Genomic DNA, 18,560 nt, shown 5'->3' with positions numbered 1-18,560 from the left:
CACAAGGTCAGGAGATCAAGACCACCCTGGCCAACATAGTAAAACCCTGTCTCTACTAAAAATACAAAAATTAGCCAGGCGTGGTGGCACATGCCTGTAATCCCAGCTACTCGGGAGGCTGAGGCAGGAGAATCGCTTGAACTAGGGAGTGGGAGGTTGCAGTGAGCCAAGATCGCGCCACTGCACTCCAGCCTGGGGGACAGAACAAGACTCGTCTCAAAAAAAAAAAAAAAATTCACCTTGAATTCTGCTACAATCTAATTTTTCCTATAATGTCCCTTTTCTTTTTTTTTTTTCTTTTTTGAGATGGAGTCTCACTCTGTCACCCAGGCTGGAGTGCAGTGGCGCGATCTCAGCTCACGGCAAGCTCCACCTCCCAGGTTCATGCCATTCTCCTGCCTCAGCCTCCCGAATAGCTGGGACTACAGGCACCCACCACCACACCCGGCTAATTTTTTGCATTTTTAGTACAGATTGGGTTTCACCGTGTTAGCCAGGATGATCTCGATCTCCTGACCTCGTGATCCGCCTGCCTCGGCCTCCCAAAGTGCTGGGATTACAGGCGTGAGCCATCACACCCAGCCTATAATGTCCCTTTTCATCCTGTCATTCCACTGTTCAAAGACCAACACTGGCTCCCACCACCAGCCTCCCGCGCCTGAGCTGCTCCAAGCAGTATGTCAGGTGCCCCAGACGGAACAGCTCACCCTCTCCTGCAGGCCACACCTGTCCCCACCCCAACCAAGCTCCCAGCCAGCACTACAACCCCTCAGAGACCCTTCTCTTCCCTCCCTAAATCCCAGCCCTCCCTCAAGGCCCAGCCTGATCCCCTCTGAGTTTCTCAAATGGATGCCAAGAAAAAGTTCCACCAACCATGCCCTGAATTGCATGGTCTCCAGTGTTCTCCCTGCACTGCGGGCACGAACTGCTCCGTCCAGGAGACCTTCACAGACCACCAGCTCCAGCTTCTCTGGCCAACAGTGGGGGCAGGCTGAGCCAAGACAGGTTGTTCCAGCCCCCTCCCCTCTCTGCCGGCCACGGCCTGGATGATGGGTGACAGCCAGGCCTGGAGCTTCCCCCCCAGCCCCACCCATCCCCAGCAGCAAGTCAGTGGAAGCCAATTTGAAATGGCTGCTAATTTGGAGTGACTCACACCATGGGTGATGCTGTAAGCGCCTCCAGGTCCCACATGCTGCAGACAGCACTCAAAATGGTCGAACAAATCCAAACTCTGGCTTCAAACCTAATTGTTTTCCTGGGGGACCCAATGGCTCCTCCTCACTCAGGTCTTTGCAATCTGCATGTCCAGTTTTTAAACACAGCTGTTTAGAATCTCCCAGGATTAAGACAAGTGGAGAACTGCAAGCCCAGACCTCTGCCTCATTTTCTCTAAAACAAAACATGTCATCCTGCATGTTCACACGCCCGGAAAGACACAGCTCATCCCAACTCAGCTGGGCACCCTGCCCCTCTGAGCCCTCCTGTAGAGCCTGGCCCTGAGACGGGGCTGGGGACTTGCTGAGGCAGGATCTTCTCCTACTGTCCCTGGCACTGCCACCCCCAGGGCTTGTCGGAGAGCTTTGGGCCCCTAAGCCTCAGTCTCCACACTGGCAGGTGGCCAGGGGAGAGGCCGTCAGCAGGGTTCCCAGGTACCGTGTCCAGGTTTTACCCTGCCATCTAAGGGGAAGGCACTCACATCACAGGTATATACTGACATTTTTTTTTTCCAAGATGGAGTCTTGCTCTGTTGCTCAGGCTGGAGTGCAGTGGCCAATATTGGCTCACTGCAACCTCCGCCTCCCAGATTCAAGCAATTCTCCTGCCTCAGCCTCCCGAGTATCTGGTATTACAGGTGCGCACCACCAAGCTCGGCTAATTTTTGTATTTTTAGTAGAGATGGGGTTTCACCATGTTGGACAAGCTGATCTCGAACTCTCGACCTCATGATTCGCCTGCCTTGGCTTTCCAAAGCGCTGGCATTACAGGTGTGAGTCACCATGCCCGGACCCTTTTTTTCTTGAGACAGGGTCTCACTCTGTCACCCAGCCCGGAGTGCAGTGGTACGATCATGGCTCACTACAGCCTCAACTTTCTGGGCTCAAGCAATCCTCCTGCCTCAGCCTCCTGAGTAGCTGGGACTACAGGCACACACTGATTACCACACCTGACTAATTTTTTTTATATTCTTATTAGAGACGAGGTCTCACTATGTTGTCCAGGCTGGTCTCAAGCAATGCTCCCGCCTTGGCCTCCGAAAGTGCTGGGCCTACAGATGACAGCCACTGTGTCTGGCCTATACTGATCTATTGAGAGTGCACACGTGGGCCCCTCCACTGACTGCCAAAACAATGCAGAGTGCCCTCCCACACAAACCCATGCAAGCACACCCAACACACATGTAAGGCAAGTGTGCACATAGTCACTAACACCCACACATGCGCATGGCTGCACCCTGTTTCAATCTTGCTCTGAGAATCCCTCCCACCCCAGCTCACTTCCCTCACCTGTTCACTGTCCTCAGAGGCCCTCTCCCTGACTCTGAACCTGACACATTCCCCACATTGCAAGGGGAGGGACCAGACTGTGTGTGTTTCCAGCAACATGTGCACCCCATGATTGGAGGCGGCGTGCCTCCAAGTGTGCGCACAGCCAGGGTCACTGCCCACGAGGGCTCAAGGGGGTTGCCTCAGACACAGTTGGACCTTGTTCCAGCTGTACAATAATATATTCACTTTAATTTTTGCTTGTAACCTGAAGAAGGGCCATTTTTCAAATTTCGCACAAACGTGCTGTAAGAGTTAGCAGCAACCCTAAGCTACTAAGGACAAGGCCAAAGCCTCACCAAGATCCTGTACCCCAAAGGCCACAAGACCCTCCAGGCTTCCTGCAATAACAGCAAAGCCTCTCCAGCAGGTGGGAGGATTTCAGGGGGCACTTACTGAGCTTCCTGACTCTTCGGACCCCCTGGACTGCTCTCTACCAGATCTTTTCCTGTTCCTAACACAAGATCAGATGTTCTAAAAATGATGACCATTGAGAGTAGAAATGGTCACAAGACTCTCAGAAAGTGAGTGAATATTCAAAGTATCATCAATTTCCAGCCATCCACTGTAAGGGAGCCTGAGAGAAAACAGAGGGCGGAAGGGGTGTGGTAAATCAAAGCACAGATAATACTAAACAATAGGCCAAAAAAAAAAAAATCTACATTTGGCTCCAAAGTATCGGGTTGAAATGCAGATAGGATCATGCTCCCAACTCCAGATGCCAGCAAAGGGGTTCTTCTATCTCCTTCCCATTCTGAAGAGCACCCTCCTGGTTCAGGCTAAAATTCTGGTTACAGTTTTGGTTTGAGAGCAAGGAGAGAGTCTGGAAGCTAACCTGCTCCAGGCAGGTATTCTCATTTCGTTATGCTGTGGCTATGATTGAAGTTGAAATGATTAACATGCAGGGCTGGAGTCCAGCAATGGAGGCTTACTCCTCACTGCCTCAGGCACGGGCACGAAGAAGAGAGTTTAAACCAAATCAACAGCAGAGCCGTCTACACAGGACAGAAGTCACGCAGTAGGACCCCGCCACTCGCTACTCACGGGGCAGGGGACCATCTCCACAAACAACTTCCACCCCCAGTCTGCTCCTATCAGAAGTCAGCATCTCCAGTTTACTCATTAACTTCACTCTTTCCTCCTCCATCCACCTCCAGGTCAGAGGCCGGGAAGGCACTAGTCAGAGGCAGAAGGCAGGCCCAGGACTGGAAGCCAAAACCCAGGCATACCAACTCATCCCACCTCAGAAACCACCTCCAGCAGAGCCAGAAAGAACCTTGGCAGTGGGTCACCCAATCTGCCGCTTTGTAGGTGAGGAAAATGGCCTGAAGAAGCCAATCGACTTGCCCAAGTTCGCACAGCAGTTACAGGTAGGAGCAGGAGCCAGGACAAGAACCTCCCACCCCAGAGCTGGTCAACATCCCAGAGCACGGCTCCAGAGCATGACGAGAAATGCAAAACCAAAGCCCCCTGGAGCCACAGCCATCAGAGAGGATCAACGTCCTGTCTGCTGAGGCCTCCACTCACGTCTCCCTCACTTGGGTTTCAACGCAGATGCACAGAGGAAAGACGGTCATCTGGATAGACACGGCTGGTGACGTCAGGGGCTATCTGTGTCTCCCCAAGGCCATACAGGCCTCCTGGGGAGCCCTTCACCAAGTTCTGTCTGGCAGGGCCCACCAGGAACAGGCCCCACGGGATGTGGGGGACGTGCCGCACAGCAGGACGGTCATTCCCTTGTCCTTAAGTCCTTCCCTCTCTGCCGCCCGGTCTTTTTTTTTTTAAATAGGGACAAAGTTTCACTATATTGCCCAGTCTAGTCTTGAACTCCTGCCTCAGCCTTCCAAAGCACAGGGATTCCAGGCGTGAGCCACTGCACCTGGACGGCTACTGCCTGATCTTCACCAGACTGATTTTCCTCCACCCAGGCCCACGTGCCTAGCGGCACTGCACCATCCAGTGATATACGCGGTGCCTCAAATCCCAGAGCTGCAAGAATGAAAGCAGACACCCATCCGGGCCCCAGGGAGGCAGGAGGAGGACTTAAAATGGGAGCTCAGGCATTCCTGCCACAAGCAGGCTCAGGGAGGGACCTGGAGCGGATTCCCAGAGTCACTTAAGAACAGCCGCAGGTCTGCATTAGAAAAGGCAGGCGCTGCAGGGTCATAGCATCTGGGCTGGAGCCCCTGCTCCGGCTAACTCTATGTGGGCCTTACCTGCTGCCGCTGGTAAAGGAGGAGGACGTGACAGCTACCCCACGGGGCCTTTGTGAAAGTTAAATGAGATTTAAATTATAACTTCATCTGATTAAGTTAAATTGGTTGTGGACATTTGTAAAGGGTCTAAAACTGAGTCTGATCATGATGACAAATATGAATACTGGCATCCTAGGTATAAGTGCAAGGCACGGCAGGACAATAAGAGGTTCCTGGCCACTCGTGGGACACCAAATAATCCCTGCTGAACTCACAGACAAGAGAATCTTTGGCAAGATGAGCCACCAGCCAGCACCATTCCACCCCCTCTCCCTGCTCCACCGACTACACCATTGGGTTCAGGGAAGGTAAGATTTTACAAATCACCCAGCAGGGAGAAGCCGCAGGAGAAAACACACATAAATTAAACATAAAAAGGCCCAGGTCAGTAAACAGCACCCCAAGGGAACCTGAATCAGCACCGTCCACCCCCACTGTCTGGCTGCCTGGTCTGTAGTCTGGCACAGCGGAGGCCTCGATGCACAAGTGCTAGGAACAATGAACAAACCATCAGCAAGACCCCCAGGAGCCTGGAGGATCAGGGAAGAGGGCCCCGTAGGGGTCCTGGTGGAGGGCGGTGGGCAGAGCAAAATGGAGACACTAAGGATTGGCCAGGACTCCTGCATCTTCTCTTCTGGCCTGTTGTGGGAGGCCCCTCCACCCTGGCTCCCAAGCCTGCTGGGAGGAGACAGGAAGCAGGAAGTTACAGGCCTCTCCCTAGGCTTCCTCCACACAAATGGGGTGGCCAAGAAAGAATCTAAGAGTACCATCAGCCACCAATCAGAAACAGTGGGGAGGAGATCATTCTTGCCTGGCCCCCAAAGCCCAATTTAAGGAGCTTAGAAAATCAAAGCCAGGAGTCAGGGCACGACAACTAGAAAATGTCAGCATCCTCTTCTATCCTGCCCAACCCACAGTTAAAGGGCAAGAAAGACCTTGACTTCAGACAGAGTTTGTAACACACAGACGTTCAGAGGCCCTACCCCACAATGGACCCGGACCAACACTGACCTGTTCTCTCTGAACTTCCTGGAAACACCTTGGCTGCTGACAAACAAAAGAAGGTTCCAGGATATTCCTGCAGGAAGGCAAAAAATTAGGTCATCACTTTGGTAAGAAGCCACTCCCGGGTGAATTCTGTCCATCAAGGACCACTCTTTGGGGCAGCAGTCCCCTACCAAGAAACTGCTCACTCAACAAATGGAGAAGGCCAGAAATGGCAAACAGGAAGGCAGTGTGCTAATGCCACTCAGTTGGCGGTGGGTACCCAAGGCATTATGAGCAGAACCCAAGCCCTGGCCCAGCAGAAAAGACAGCTGCGATTGATTAGTGATGTCTGCCACGGGCAGTTACAGAAGTAACAGAATCCTCACCATGTATTTGTCATCCCTGGGGTAGACCTTTGTCATCCAAGGATTTAATATTACAATTTTGGCCACTCACAAGTGACCCAAAGTTTCAAGATATGTAAAAGTGTGTAAACTCACTGAGATGTGTTTGCATTGCGTACGCTATGAGGTCAATATAAAGGAAAGGGCCACCTTGTTGTTTTCATCTCTACCACATTCAAAGTTACTCTTATGGAGCAATAAAAACTTGGTGGAAAATGGCCATCAAGTGAGAAATAAAACTGCAGCAGAAACTGAAAGGGCAGTTAACTTGGGGTGTGAGGATATATACAGGAAACATTTGACTCTGCAGAAACATGACTCCGGAGAAAGCCAGGCCCATGAACAAATATTGCTGTGGATACAAATTTGGGATGCCAGAAAGTGCAAGCTTCATTTCTTGAGATCGTGAGGGGTCCACTGTGCCTACTCTGTTCTGTGCCTCACAGCAGTGATTTCAGGGTCAAGGAGAACATCAGAGGGAGTTAGAATCCATGCCCTGAAGGGGCTTGCAATCTAGTGGACGAAACAATGCCTACTGGAAACAGCAAATGGCACTGCATTTTCACAATCACCCAGCACAGAATCAGCTTCAATCCCCCTTCACCTTCATCCTTTCCTCACCTCCCCATCCAATCAAGTTACAAATGATCCTGATCCTACTTCCAAAATGTCTCAGGTTCATTGCCTCCTCACCATTCCTCACAAGTGCCCAGCCACTCTCCCTACCATGATGTCCCCTCTTCACAGACCTCAGATTCACCCTCCTTAAGCCCAGCCCTGCTTCTCTTACCCTTGCTCAAAACCTGCAAACTTCCCAGGGCCTCCCAAGGTTGATGGCTATCTCCACAGCACCAGTTTAATGCTGGCACACGGTGGGCACTCAAGTTCTCTTGGAAGAATGAATGGACAGATAAAGTTCTTGGCTGGTGATCTGAAGGCCACCCACAATACAGCTGTTGTCTACCTGCCCAACCTCTCCTCCATGGCTTCCCTGCACACATGCCACACCTGGCCCACCTGCACCATTCACAAGCACCATTCGACTTTCTCAGTGCCTAGCCCCAGGCTGATCCTTCCTCCTTCTGTTGAAATGCAAGCTCCCCTCCGGGGTTCATGTCCACCACCACTTGCTGCATGAAACGGTGCTCCTCAATCAAGGTGACTGAACTGTTTCAACCCACATAACATTCTGCTCTCAGAAGCCATTCGCCTTGTCCTTTGAACTGTCATCTTTCGAACCCGTTTCTCAACTCTTTACTGGCTTATAAGCCCCATGAAGAAAAGGACGTTTATCTTTTTTATTTTTGCAGCATCAGAACTTAGCACAGACTTTTTTTTTTAAGAGACAGAATTCTTGCTCTGTTACTCAGCCTGGAGTGCAGTGACACAATCATGGCTCACTGAAGCCTCGAACTCCTGAACTCAAGCAATCCTTCCACCTCCAGCTGGGACCATAGGTCCACAGGTGTGTACCACCACACCTGGCATATATATATATATATATACACACACACACACACACATATATATATATATATATACACACATATATATACACACATATATATACACACATATATATATACACACATATATATATATACACACACACACACACACACACACACACAATTTTTTAGATACAGAGGCCTCACTGTGTTGCCCAGGGTGGTCTCAAATCCCTGGGCTCAAGTGATCCTCCCACATCAGCTTCCCAAAATACTGGGATTACAGATGTGAGGCACCGCATCCAGCCCAGCACAGACTCTTATACATGTGACACATACACTGTTTGTGGAGTTCACTAGAGAACCACCCAAGGAAGTATATAAAGGCCAGGAGCAAAATGAAGACAGAAAATGCCACAGGGGTTCCCAGGAAAAAGAGGTTCATTTGGGATGGGATGCCAGGGTCTTGAAAGGAGCTCAGACATGAGAAAGGTCTTGAAAGAGGAGAAGGATGGAAGAACTATCCAGGAAGGTGGAAGAGGATCAACTAAGGGGCCAAGAAGGAATGCGCAAAGCATGCTTGGGAGATAAGTCTGGCTAGAACCAAGGGTTCCAGGAGGGAGGAGAGTGGCAATAAGGCTAGACAGGCAGGATGCTGAATGCCAGGCGAATGCACCTGGATTAGATCCACTCCCTCTTAGTCAGTGAGGATGACAACCACTGCAGGCTGGGCCCTCACGGCAGAGAAAAGAAGTCTTGTCCTCTCTTGTTCCAAGCATATTAGTCCAGTCTCCTCCACGAGGTTATAAATAACAGCCACCGTTTACTGCACACCTGCTGTATATGAGGCCCTGAGCTACGTGCCTCACATACATCAGCTCATGGCTCCTTCCCAACACCCTGAGTACTTGGTATTGTTATCCTCATTTTGCAAGCAAGGAGCTGAGACTAAAGGAGGTGAAGGCACCTGCCCAAGTCCCAACCCACTCACCCATTCACTTAACAGTGCTGGCTGGCCCTGGGGTTACAGGCCTGCGAAAAGGGGGCACTCCCTCCAGCCACCCCAGGTTCAAGGGCTTCCCACCTAAGCTGGGCTGCTTCTCCACAACTCTCCTGATTAATTCCTCAAGGTCGGCATTTACTAAGCACACAGCAGGAGCTTAATAAAGCACACTAAACAGACAGAATAGTGGCTGCCAGAGGCTGGGAGGAGGGGGAAACAGTTGTTTCAAGAATATTAAAGCTTCAGTTTTACAAGGTAATTTCTGGAGCTCTGTTGCACAACAATGTAAATAGACTTAATGCTACTGAATGGTACATTTAAAAATGGTTAAAATGTACACTTAAGATTTTACATTTGCCAGGCGCGGTGGCTCATGCTTGTAATCCCAGCACTTTGGGGGGCCGAGGAGGGTGGATCATGAGGTCGGGAGTTCAAGACCAGCCTGGCCAACATGGTGAAACCCCGTCTCTACTAAAAAAAATACAAAATTTAGCCAAGGGTGGTGGCGGGCGCCTGTAGTCCCAGCTACTGGGGAGGCTGAGGCAGAGAATTGCTTGAACCCGGGAGGCGGAGGTTGCAGCGAGCTGTGATTATGCCACTGCACTCCAGCCTGGGCGACAGAGTGAGACTCCGTCTCAAAAACAACAACAACAAAAAAAAGATTTTACATTCAGTGTTTTTTTAACCACAATTTTAAAATTTTTTATATAAAGCACACTTCCTAATTGATTGAGTGGCTGCCAATATCTTACACTGTTAATTATCTGATGCTGGAAGAGACTCTAGAATATTTCTAATCCAATATACCACCAAAACAGAGAGTTGGAAAGAGGAGGTAAATTGCCCAAGGTTGCACAAATAGGTGGTGCCAGGTGAAGACAAGGCTCAACATAGAGGAAAGGGGCTGGGCGTGGTGGCTCACGCCTATAATCCCAACACTTTGGGAGGCCAAGGTAGGAGAATTTCTTGAGACCAGGAGTTCAAGACCAGAGACCAGCCTGGGCAACATAGCACAACCCTGTCTCTACCAAAAAAAAAAAAAATTTTTTTAAATTATCTGAGCATGGGGCCTGTACCTATAGTCCCAGCTACTCGGGAGGCTAAGGTGGGAGGATCACTTGAGCCCAGGAGTTGGAGGCTGCAGTGAGCTGCTTGCGTCCCTGTGCTCCAGCCCAGGCAACAAAGCAAGACCCTGTCTCTGAAAAAAAAAAAAAAGTAGAAGAAGGAGCTAAGTACGGTGGCTCACGCCTGTAATCCCAGCACTTTGGGAGGCCAAGGCAGGTGGATCACCTGAGGTCAGGAGTTTGAGACCAGCCTGGCCAACATGGTGAAACTCCATCTCTACTAAAAATACAAAAATGAGCCAGGTGTGGTGGCGGGCACCTGTAATCCCAGTTACTTGGGAGGTTGAGGCAGGAGAATCACTTGAACCCAGGAGGAAGAGGTTGCAGTGAGCTGAGATAGTGCCATTGCACTCCAGCCTGGGCAACAAAAGCAAAAGTCTGTCTCAAAAATAAATAAATAAATAAAATAGAAGAAGGGCAGAGAGGCAGATGGCAGAATAGATGGCACAAGGAAGGAAGGTCAGAAGCCAGGGTTCAAGTTTTGCTTCTTTCACTTAATGAGTTTTGTGACCTTAGATAAGATACTTATTCTCTCTGAGTATCATTTTCTTAACCTATAAGAAGGCAATTAAAAGTAACAAACTTCAGCCAATGCGGTGGCTCACGCCTATAACCCCAGCACTTTGGGAGGCCAAGGCGGGTGGATCACTTGAGGTCAGGAGTTCAAGACCAGCCTGGTCAACATGGCAAAACCTCATCTCTACTAAAAATACAAAAATTAGAAGGCGTGGCGGCACGCGCCTGTAATCCCAGCTACTCAGGAGGCTGAGGCAGGAGAATCGCTTGAACCTGGGAAGCGGGGGTTGCAGTGAGCTGAGATCCTGCCACTGCACTCCAGCCTGGGCAACAGAGTGAGACTCTGTCTCAAAAAAAAAAAAAAGTAACAAACTTCACAAGATTACGAATGAATTAAATAAAATTATATACAGCTAATGTAACGTGCATAGAAAAAACTTGGCCAACTATAAATTACTTTATCAACACTAGTTATTGTTATTAATATTAAATATCTGTTCATAGGTTTAAAAAGCCCTGCCAGAATATTAAAATCTGATTAAACCAGACCAAAAAAAAAAAAATCCTACTCTCACCTGTTCAGGGACTTGCACACAGGGGGTCTTCAGTGAGTGAGAGTAGAACTGAATTAACACTTCAAGTTTTATCTACCCCAATCCTCTCCCTCCAACCCACAGCCCAGCTGCATCAGCCATGCCAGGACCAAGCCGAGGGTAGGAAGCCGGTGTAATTGTCTGCCTCTCTGGCTGCATTCCTTAGCTAAATATAAATGATTTGTCCAGGCTATTGTTTGAAATTATCCATAATCCCTCTCCTCCCCTCCCCATTACTTATGATGGCAAGCTGGCTGCGTATCTCTAGAGCAAAGCATATATTCAACATTCTCTGTGGCTATTTTCAGTAAAGAGAAGGGAGCTGGCAGGTATATATAGGGATCCTCGCATGAGTCTCCAGTTTTCTCCACTAGTCCAGGAAAGCTTCCTGGAGGAGGAAATACCTGAGTCACCCCAGGGAAAAGGACAGCTGCAGGTCAGAAGGGCACGCGCACATAATGAGACTGGGTCTCTGAACTAAGAGTTACCAGGTAAGGCAGGTAAGCCCCTGCCTTCTTACCCCCCGTTTTGGTGATGCGAGAAAAAGGTGGCTCAAGGGATCCCATACTAGCCCAAGCTTCCCCAGACAATACAGGCATTTGGGGGAAGATGAAGAAGTGACTCGTATATTTTTCAAAGAGGGAGGAGATCCAAGACTCCAGTTCCAAGAGGTACGAGTACAAATATTGCTCTTACAACCACAAGCCGGTTTCTTGTTTGGATCTTTTTTTAAAAACCACAAGAAAGTTTTTTGAAGTCCCAAACTTGAGTGCACAGATGGGCTAGATCTCCAACTTCGGGGTGTGCCAGAGTCCTGTCACTCGGAGTGCTGATCTTCCAGCAGTGGCCCAGGGAGCGGTCGCGGGTGCCGGGGGGCTGCAGGCCATATCCCAGCCCTGCCCGAAGGCCCCCTGGCCCTCTCTGGGGTCCTTGTATGGACTGTCCCAAGCGGTGCACTGGGTCACACAGTCGGAAACCCTTGCCGGCCCCGGGGTACTCCCTTTCTGAAACGGTCTTCCTCGGAGCCATCCCCTGGAGGACCCCACTTCGCTCGGTGCCCGGGCCCCGCACCCATCCTCCCCTTCCCGGCCCGCTTCCCGCACGGCGCCTACTCTGTTCCTCGTCCTCTCGTCCCACCGCCGCCCTGCCCACACTGCCTCCCGTGGGCGCCCCCGGCCGCTCCCCCTTCTCGGGTCTCGGCCTGGGGGTGCCCAGCCCTCCCGGCGCCGGCTCAAGGCCGCGCGACTCCGCACGCTCTCGAGACCCGCCTCGCCGCCCGCCGCCCGGGCCGCACTCACCGCGCCCGCAGGACTTGGGGGTCTCCGCTCTGCTCGCGCTCCGGCACCGCCGCCGCCGCCGCCGCCAGCGGAAACAGGGGGCGGGGCCTGCCCGGGAATGGCGAGCCTGCGGGGCTGGGCGGCCCGGGGGGCGGAGCGGGGAGGGGCGGGGCAGAGAAGGAGCGCAGGGCTGAGGGGGGCGCCGGCGCCAGCGCCCGGCACTGCCCCGGGCTGGGTCCCCTGCGTTAAAGGAAGCGGAGCCCGGGGACGGGGCACGGGGCCCGCGAGGCACGGGTGCTCTCTCGGGGTTCCGGAAGCCTCCCTCCCCGCCCCGCCGCCCGCATGCCGGGACCGGCCGCTCCTCCGAGGTGCTATGATCACGCCTTCCCCCTGCGGCGAACGGGCCTCTTCCCGGGGTAGGGGCGGGGAGGTCCGGGCCTGGCAGTGCGCTCTCCTGGGCTCTGCGCCCACACGGCACCCAAGGGCCGTCCTGGCCCAGGCCTCGGCTCTCCCCCTCGCTCCAGGCTGCCTGGCCTCGCCCCCCCACCCCCACACCTACGAACCCCTTCCCTGGTGTTTCGGGCGGACTGTGTGAGATGCTGACAGCGCGGGTGTGTGTTGGAGCCTGCCTGAGACACCTCCTGCAGAAAGGGCCATGCCTCCCCGGGAGCTGGCGGCCTCCAAGGGCGACTACAGGGCACTGTGTGCCTGAGGGGTGCGCTAAGGCAGGAGAAACTCCAGCTAGGCATGTCTGGCCCGGGCGCTTTTTCAGGCCTGGATTTTATGTGTTTTTTGTTTTTTGTTTTTCTGTTTTGTTTTGTTTTTTCTTGAGACAAGGACTCACTCTGTTGCCCAGGCAGGAGTGCAGTGGTGCGATCACGGCTCACCGCAGCCTCGACTTCCCGGGCTCAAGTGATCCCGCCTCAGCCTCCAGAGTAGTTGGGACTGTAGGCGCGCACCACCACGTCCGGCTAAGTTTTTGATTTTTTTTGTACAGACGGTGGTCTCCCTGGGCCCAAGCTGGTCTCAAACTCCCGGGCTCAAGCCATCCTCCTGCCTCTGCCTCCCAAAGTGCTGGGATTATAGGCCCGGATTCTTAAAGCTAGAAGGCCTAAACTTGTTTCCAAAGAGCACTAAAACGCCATCTCTTCTCATCATTACTGTCATCAAAAATGTCTTCTAGGCCAGGTGCGGTGGCTCACGCGTGTAATCCCAGGACTTTGGGGGGCCCAGGTGGAAGGATTGCTTGAGCTCAGGAACTCAGGAATTCAAGAACGGCCTGGGCAACATAGGGAAACCCCATCTCAAAAAAAAAATGTTTTAATTAACCGGGTGTGGTGGCACACCCCTGTAGCCCCAGCTGCTCCGGAGGCTGAGGCTCAGGCGTTGGAGGCTGCAGTAAACTAGGATCATGCCACTGTACTCCAGCCTGGGCAGCAGAGGGAGACCCTGTCTTTAAAAGTGAAAATTTTCAAAATTTTAAAGAAACTGTATGCTGTGCTTCCCACGTGCCCTACCACTGCACTAAGCTTGACTGGGGACAAGTTTTTAAAACCTGGCTATAATCACTAGGGTCACTTTTGCTTTCTGCTAATTAGACTGGAAGTTTCCACTCATCTTCTGGGCCCCTTTCCGTCACACACATGCAATCTTGTTTTTGTCTATTAGACTAAACCCGTAACCCATTTCCTTCTGATCTCCCTTTCCCCACAAGGAAAATATTCTCCTTCCACATTTTGCTTCATCCAAAGCCCTGTTCAATGCCCCTAACAAAGTCTTCCCAAGGAACCCCCACCAGCCCCAATCTCTCCAGTCACTGCGGCAGAGTTGGGTACATGTACCCAGAAAAGGAAACTGGGTCTCAGACAGGGAAAGAGATATACTAGGATTGTCTGCCAGCAAGCCAACTCACTGGCAGACCACTGGACGCAGCCTGGTGAGGGAGTAGCCGCAGGGCTTGGGAGCCAGACACACCTGTCTGAATCCTGGCTCTGCTTTTATGGGCTGGGACCTCTTCAGGCCTGTTTTCTCACCTGTGGAATGGGGCATAGGAATACCAATTATGGGGATGGGCATGGTGGCTCACACCTGTAATCCCAGTACTTAGGGAGGCCAAGGCGGGCAGATCACCTGAGATCAGGAGTTTGAGACCAGCCTGGCCAACATGGTGAAACCCCGTCTCTACTAAAAATACAAAAATTAGCCAGGTGTGGTGGCACATGCCTGTAATCCCAGCTACTCAGAGGGCTGAGGCAGGAGAATTGCTTGAGCCTCGGAGACAGAGGTTGTAGTGAGCCAAGATCGTGCCACTGCACTCCAGCCTGGTTGACAGAGCGAGACTGTCTCAAAAAAAAAAAAAAAAAAAAAAAGCCAATTCCACAGGGTTGATGGGCTGACCAAGATGATGGAGCAAAAGCACAACATGTGATGTGTGGTGACTGCTCTACAAATGCTAGCTTCCTCCTGCCCTTTTTGGTTTTTGTTTTGTTTTGTTGTTTTTGAGACAGGGACTTGTTCTGCCACCCAGGCTGGAGGGCAGTGGTGCCATCATGGCTCACTGCAGCCTCCAACTCCTGGACTCAAGGATCCTCCTACCTCAGACTCCTAAGTAGCTGGGACCACACGTGCATGCCACTATACCCAGCTAATTGGGGTTTTTGTTTGTTTTGTTTTTGTTTTTGTTTTCGTTTTTGTTTTGTTTTGTAGAGACAGAGGCCTCACTATGTTGCTCAAGCTAGTTTTGAACTCCTGGCCTCAAGCAATCCTCCCACCTTGGCCTCCCAAACTCCTCCTGCCCTTTAAAAAAAGATAGGCGGAGTACAGTGGCTCACACCTGTCATCCCAGCACTTTGGGAGGCCAAGGCAGGTGGATCACTCGAGCCCAGGAGTTCAAGACCAGCCTGGCCAACATGGCAAAACCCCATCTCTACTAAAAATACAAAAATTAGCCAGGTGTGCATGGGCGTGGTGGCACATGCCTGTACGGGAGGCTGAGGTGAGAGGATTGCTTGAGCCCGGGAGGTCAAGGCTGCAGTGAACCATGATTATACCACTGCTCTCCAGCCTGGGTGACAGAGTGAGACTCTGTCTCAAATTAATTAATTAATTAGAGCAAATCTGAAATAATGGAATTGTGAAGTCTTAGAGATAGATGAAATCTTAGAAGAAATCCCTCAGCAATAGCCCAGAAAATGGCTTCACTGCTCACTCTCCTTCACCACATTCAGAGATGAATGCCTCAGTGCCTCTGAGGGGCTGACAGCTGGAAGGAAGCTCTGAAGAAAAGCTGTAGAGGAGATGGGATTATTCAGCATAAAGGACACAAAGGTGACTAGTGGTCTGTGAAGCAGACACACTGATAGTGTCCACTGAGGACTAAACGCAAGTAAACCTGACAATGAGGCACCACCCTCTTGGGGAAGGGACTTACAAACGCATGAAGTCACTGCTTATCATACCAGGCTTCTGAGGAAATGTCATTGCATTTCCCTTCTGGAGGAGATTCTGAAAAATGCTGAGGTTAGATATAGGTAGGGTGACTGTATCCAGGTTTCGGGGGCACATCCTACTTACTCCTCTTGTCCTGGCATAGTTCCTAAGTCCCCTTTCACTCTCGAAATATCCTGGTGTGGATGATAAATTATATGCCCTTTTAACTGTGAACAAAGGCAGGACTCCAAACAGCTCCTTCCAGGCCTGGATGTCAGCAACTCTGCTGGAATTTCTGGATCCCCAGGGACTTCAAAAGATAGCATGTCAGTTTATCCCCTTAAAATCACCAAATCAAATCAAAAATGACAATAGGCTAAAATTAAAGTCCCAGCCAACCACCCCAAGTCAAGCTTCAGGACTGTGCCTGCTGAATTGCGACACCTAGTGGCGAAAGTGCACGCTGCCGGAGCGGGGTTCCGCCAACACTTCACATTCGGCCATAGGTTTCAAGTGACTTGCAAAGCAGCTGACAGCTAACATGTACTAAGTGTTTATGTGCCAGGCACAGTTCTAAGTACTTTACATGTTCTAACCCACTGATCCTCACAACAACACCATGAGGTAGGTAGTAGCATCACCATCCCAACATTTTTACAGATGAGGAAACTGAGGCTGAGACAGGTTAAGTAATTTCTCCAAGGTCATTTCACCAGCAAATGACTAAGCTAGGATATAACCCCAGGTTGTCTGGCTGCAGGGCCTGCACAGTTAACTACTGCTCCATCCAGACTGTAATGCACAAAGGTACTTCGGAGGAATCTTCCACCTGAAGAGACTTCCACCACCCCTCTGACATGGAGATGACCTGAGGGTAGAGTGAGAGGTAGAATGTATGAAGAGTTCCACTCTCGGCCAGGCGCAGTGGCTTACGCCTATAATCCCAGCACTTCGGGAGGCTGAGGTGGGTGAATCCCCTGAGGTTAGGAGTTTGAAACCAGCCTGGCCAACATGGTGAAACCCCGTCTCCACTAAAAATACAAAAATTAGCTGGGCCTGTAATCCCAGCTACTCGGGAGGCTGAGACAGGAGAATCACTTGAACCTGGGAGGCGGAGGTTGCAGTGAGCCAAGATCGTGCCACTGCACTCCAGCCTGGGCAACAGGACGAGACTTCGTCTAAAAAAAAAGAGTTCCACTCTCATGTCTACCAGTACAGAATAGTAGTTTCCACATCTATAAAAATCGCCTGGGCCTGGCGTGGTGGCTCACGCCTGTAATCCCAGCACTTTGGAAGGCCGAGGCGGGTGGCTCACCTGAGGTCAGGAGTTCCAGATTAGCCTGGCCAACGTGGTGAAACCCCGTCTCTACTAAAAATACAAAAATTAGCTGGGCGTGGTGGCGGGCGCCTGTAATCCCAGCTACTTGGGAGGCTGAGGCAGGAGAATCGCTTGAACCCGGGAGGGGGGGGTTGCAGTGAGCCAAGATCATGCCACTGCACTCCAGCCTGGGCGACAGAGCGAGACTCTGTCAAAAAAAAAAAAAAAAAAAAAAAGTCGCCTGGGCACGATGGCTCACACCTGTAATCTCAGCACTTTAGGAGGCCGAGGTGGGCAGATCACCTGAGGTCAGGAGTTTGAGACTAGCCTGACCAACATGGTGAAACCGTGTCTCTGCTAAAAATACAAAAAAAAGTTAGCCAGGCGTAGTGGCGAACGCCTGTAATCCCAGCTACTCGGAGGCTGAGGCAGGAGACTTACTTGAACCTGGGAGGCGGAGGTTGCAGTGAGCAGAGATCGCACCACTGCACTCCAGCCTGGGCAACAGAGCAAGACTCCGTCTCACAAAAAAAAAAAAAATAAAGAAAAAATAAATGCTTTCCCAGGCGACCAGGGAAGATGGCGGAGGTGCAGGTCCTGGTGCTCGATGGTCGAGGCCGTCTCCTGGGCCGCCTGGCGGCCATCGTGGCAAAGCAGGTACTGCTGGGCCAGAAGGTGGTGGTCGTACGCTGCGAGGGCATCAACATTTCTGGCAATTTCTACAGAAACATGTTGCATGTTAAAGCACCTGGCCTTCCTCCACAAGCGGATGAACACCAATCTTCCTGAGGCCCCTACCACTTCCGGGCCCCCAGCGCATCTTCCGGCGGGCGGTGCGAGGCATGCTGCCCCACAGGACCAAGCGAGGCCAGGCCGCCCTGGACCGCCTCAAGGTGTTTGACGGCATCCCACCGCCCTACGACGAGAAAAACCGGATGGTGGTTCCTGCTGCCCTCAAGATCGTGCGTCTGAAGCCTACAAGAAAGTTTGCCTATCTGGGGCGCCTGGCTCACGAGGTTGGCTGGAAGTACCAGGCAGTGACAGCCACCCTGGAGGAGAAGAGGAAGGAGAAGGCCAAGATCCACTACCGGAAGAAGAAACAGCTCATGAGGCTACGGAAACAGGCCGAAAAGAACGTGGAGAAGAAAACTGACAAATACACAGAGGTCCTCAAGACCCACAGACCCTGGTCTGAGCCCAATAAAGACTGTTCATTCCTCATGCTTGGCGTGGCCTGCCCTTCCTCCATCATCACCCTGGAATGTGCGGGACCCGGGGGCAGCAGCAGTCCGGGTGCCGCAGGCAGCCTGGGACATAGGAAGCTGGGAGCAAGGAAAGGGTCTTAGTCACTGCCTTCTGAGGTTACTTGAAAGCACTTGGAGAATTATGCAGGTCTAATTTATCTATGACCAATAGGAAGAGCAACCAGTTACTATTAGCAAAAGGGAGCCGGAAGACTAATTAGAGGGGCCCTACCTTGTGAGTGGAGCGTCTGTTTAACTTTCCACCTGGTCATACAACTCTGCAGCTGTTAGAATGCGCAAGCGCTTTGGGACAGCATGAGCTTGCTGTTGTACAAAGGGTATTTATAGAAGCATAGACTGGGAAGATGTGCCACCAAGGGGCTGCAGGCATTGCCCGTGCTCCTTAGCTGTATTTTGTA

The 18,560-nt window shown here is 51.6% G+C and overlaps 1 protein-coding gene and 1 pseudogene across 3 annotated transcripts in view; one reads left to right on the top strand and one right to left on the bottom strand.

Moving 5' to 3' along the window:
- Positions 1-18,560, bottom strand: part of TSPAN9 (tetraspanin 9) — a 231,747-nt gene that overhangs the window by 199,427 nt on the left and 13,760 nt on the right. Inside the window, exons 1-2 of one of the 3 annotated variants that reach the window (XM_034935187.3) lie at positions 12,172-12,285; positions 5,810-5,876 (exon numbers count right to left, since the gene is read on the bottom strand). The gene's annotated coding sequence lies outside the window, so the exon portion shown is untranslated. Of the gene's footprint in view, positions 1-5,809; positions 5,877-12,171; positions 12,286-18,560 lie in introns of those variants that run through there. The other 2 variants (XM_034935188.3, XM_034935185.3) reach the window with 2 other exon arrangements.
- LOC100986894 (large ribosomal subunit protein uL13-like) lies at positions 16,261-18,508 on the top strand (annotated as a pseudogene).

Source organism: Pan paniscus, chromosome 10 (assembly GCF_029289425.2).
Source record: "Pan paniscus chromosome 10, NHGRI_mPanPan1-v2.0_pri, whole genome shotgun sequence".
NCBI lineage: Eukaryota > Metazoa > Chordata > Mammalia > Primates > Hominidae > Pan > Pan paniscus.
Note: the sequence above shows the minus strand (reverse complement) of the source record. Positions and strands in the feature narration are given on the sequence as shown.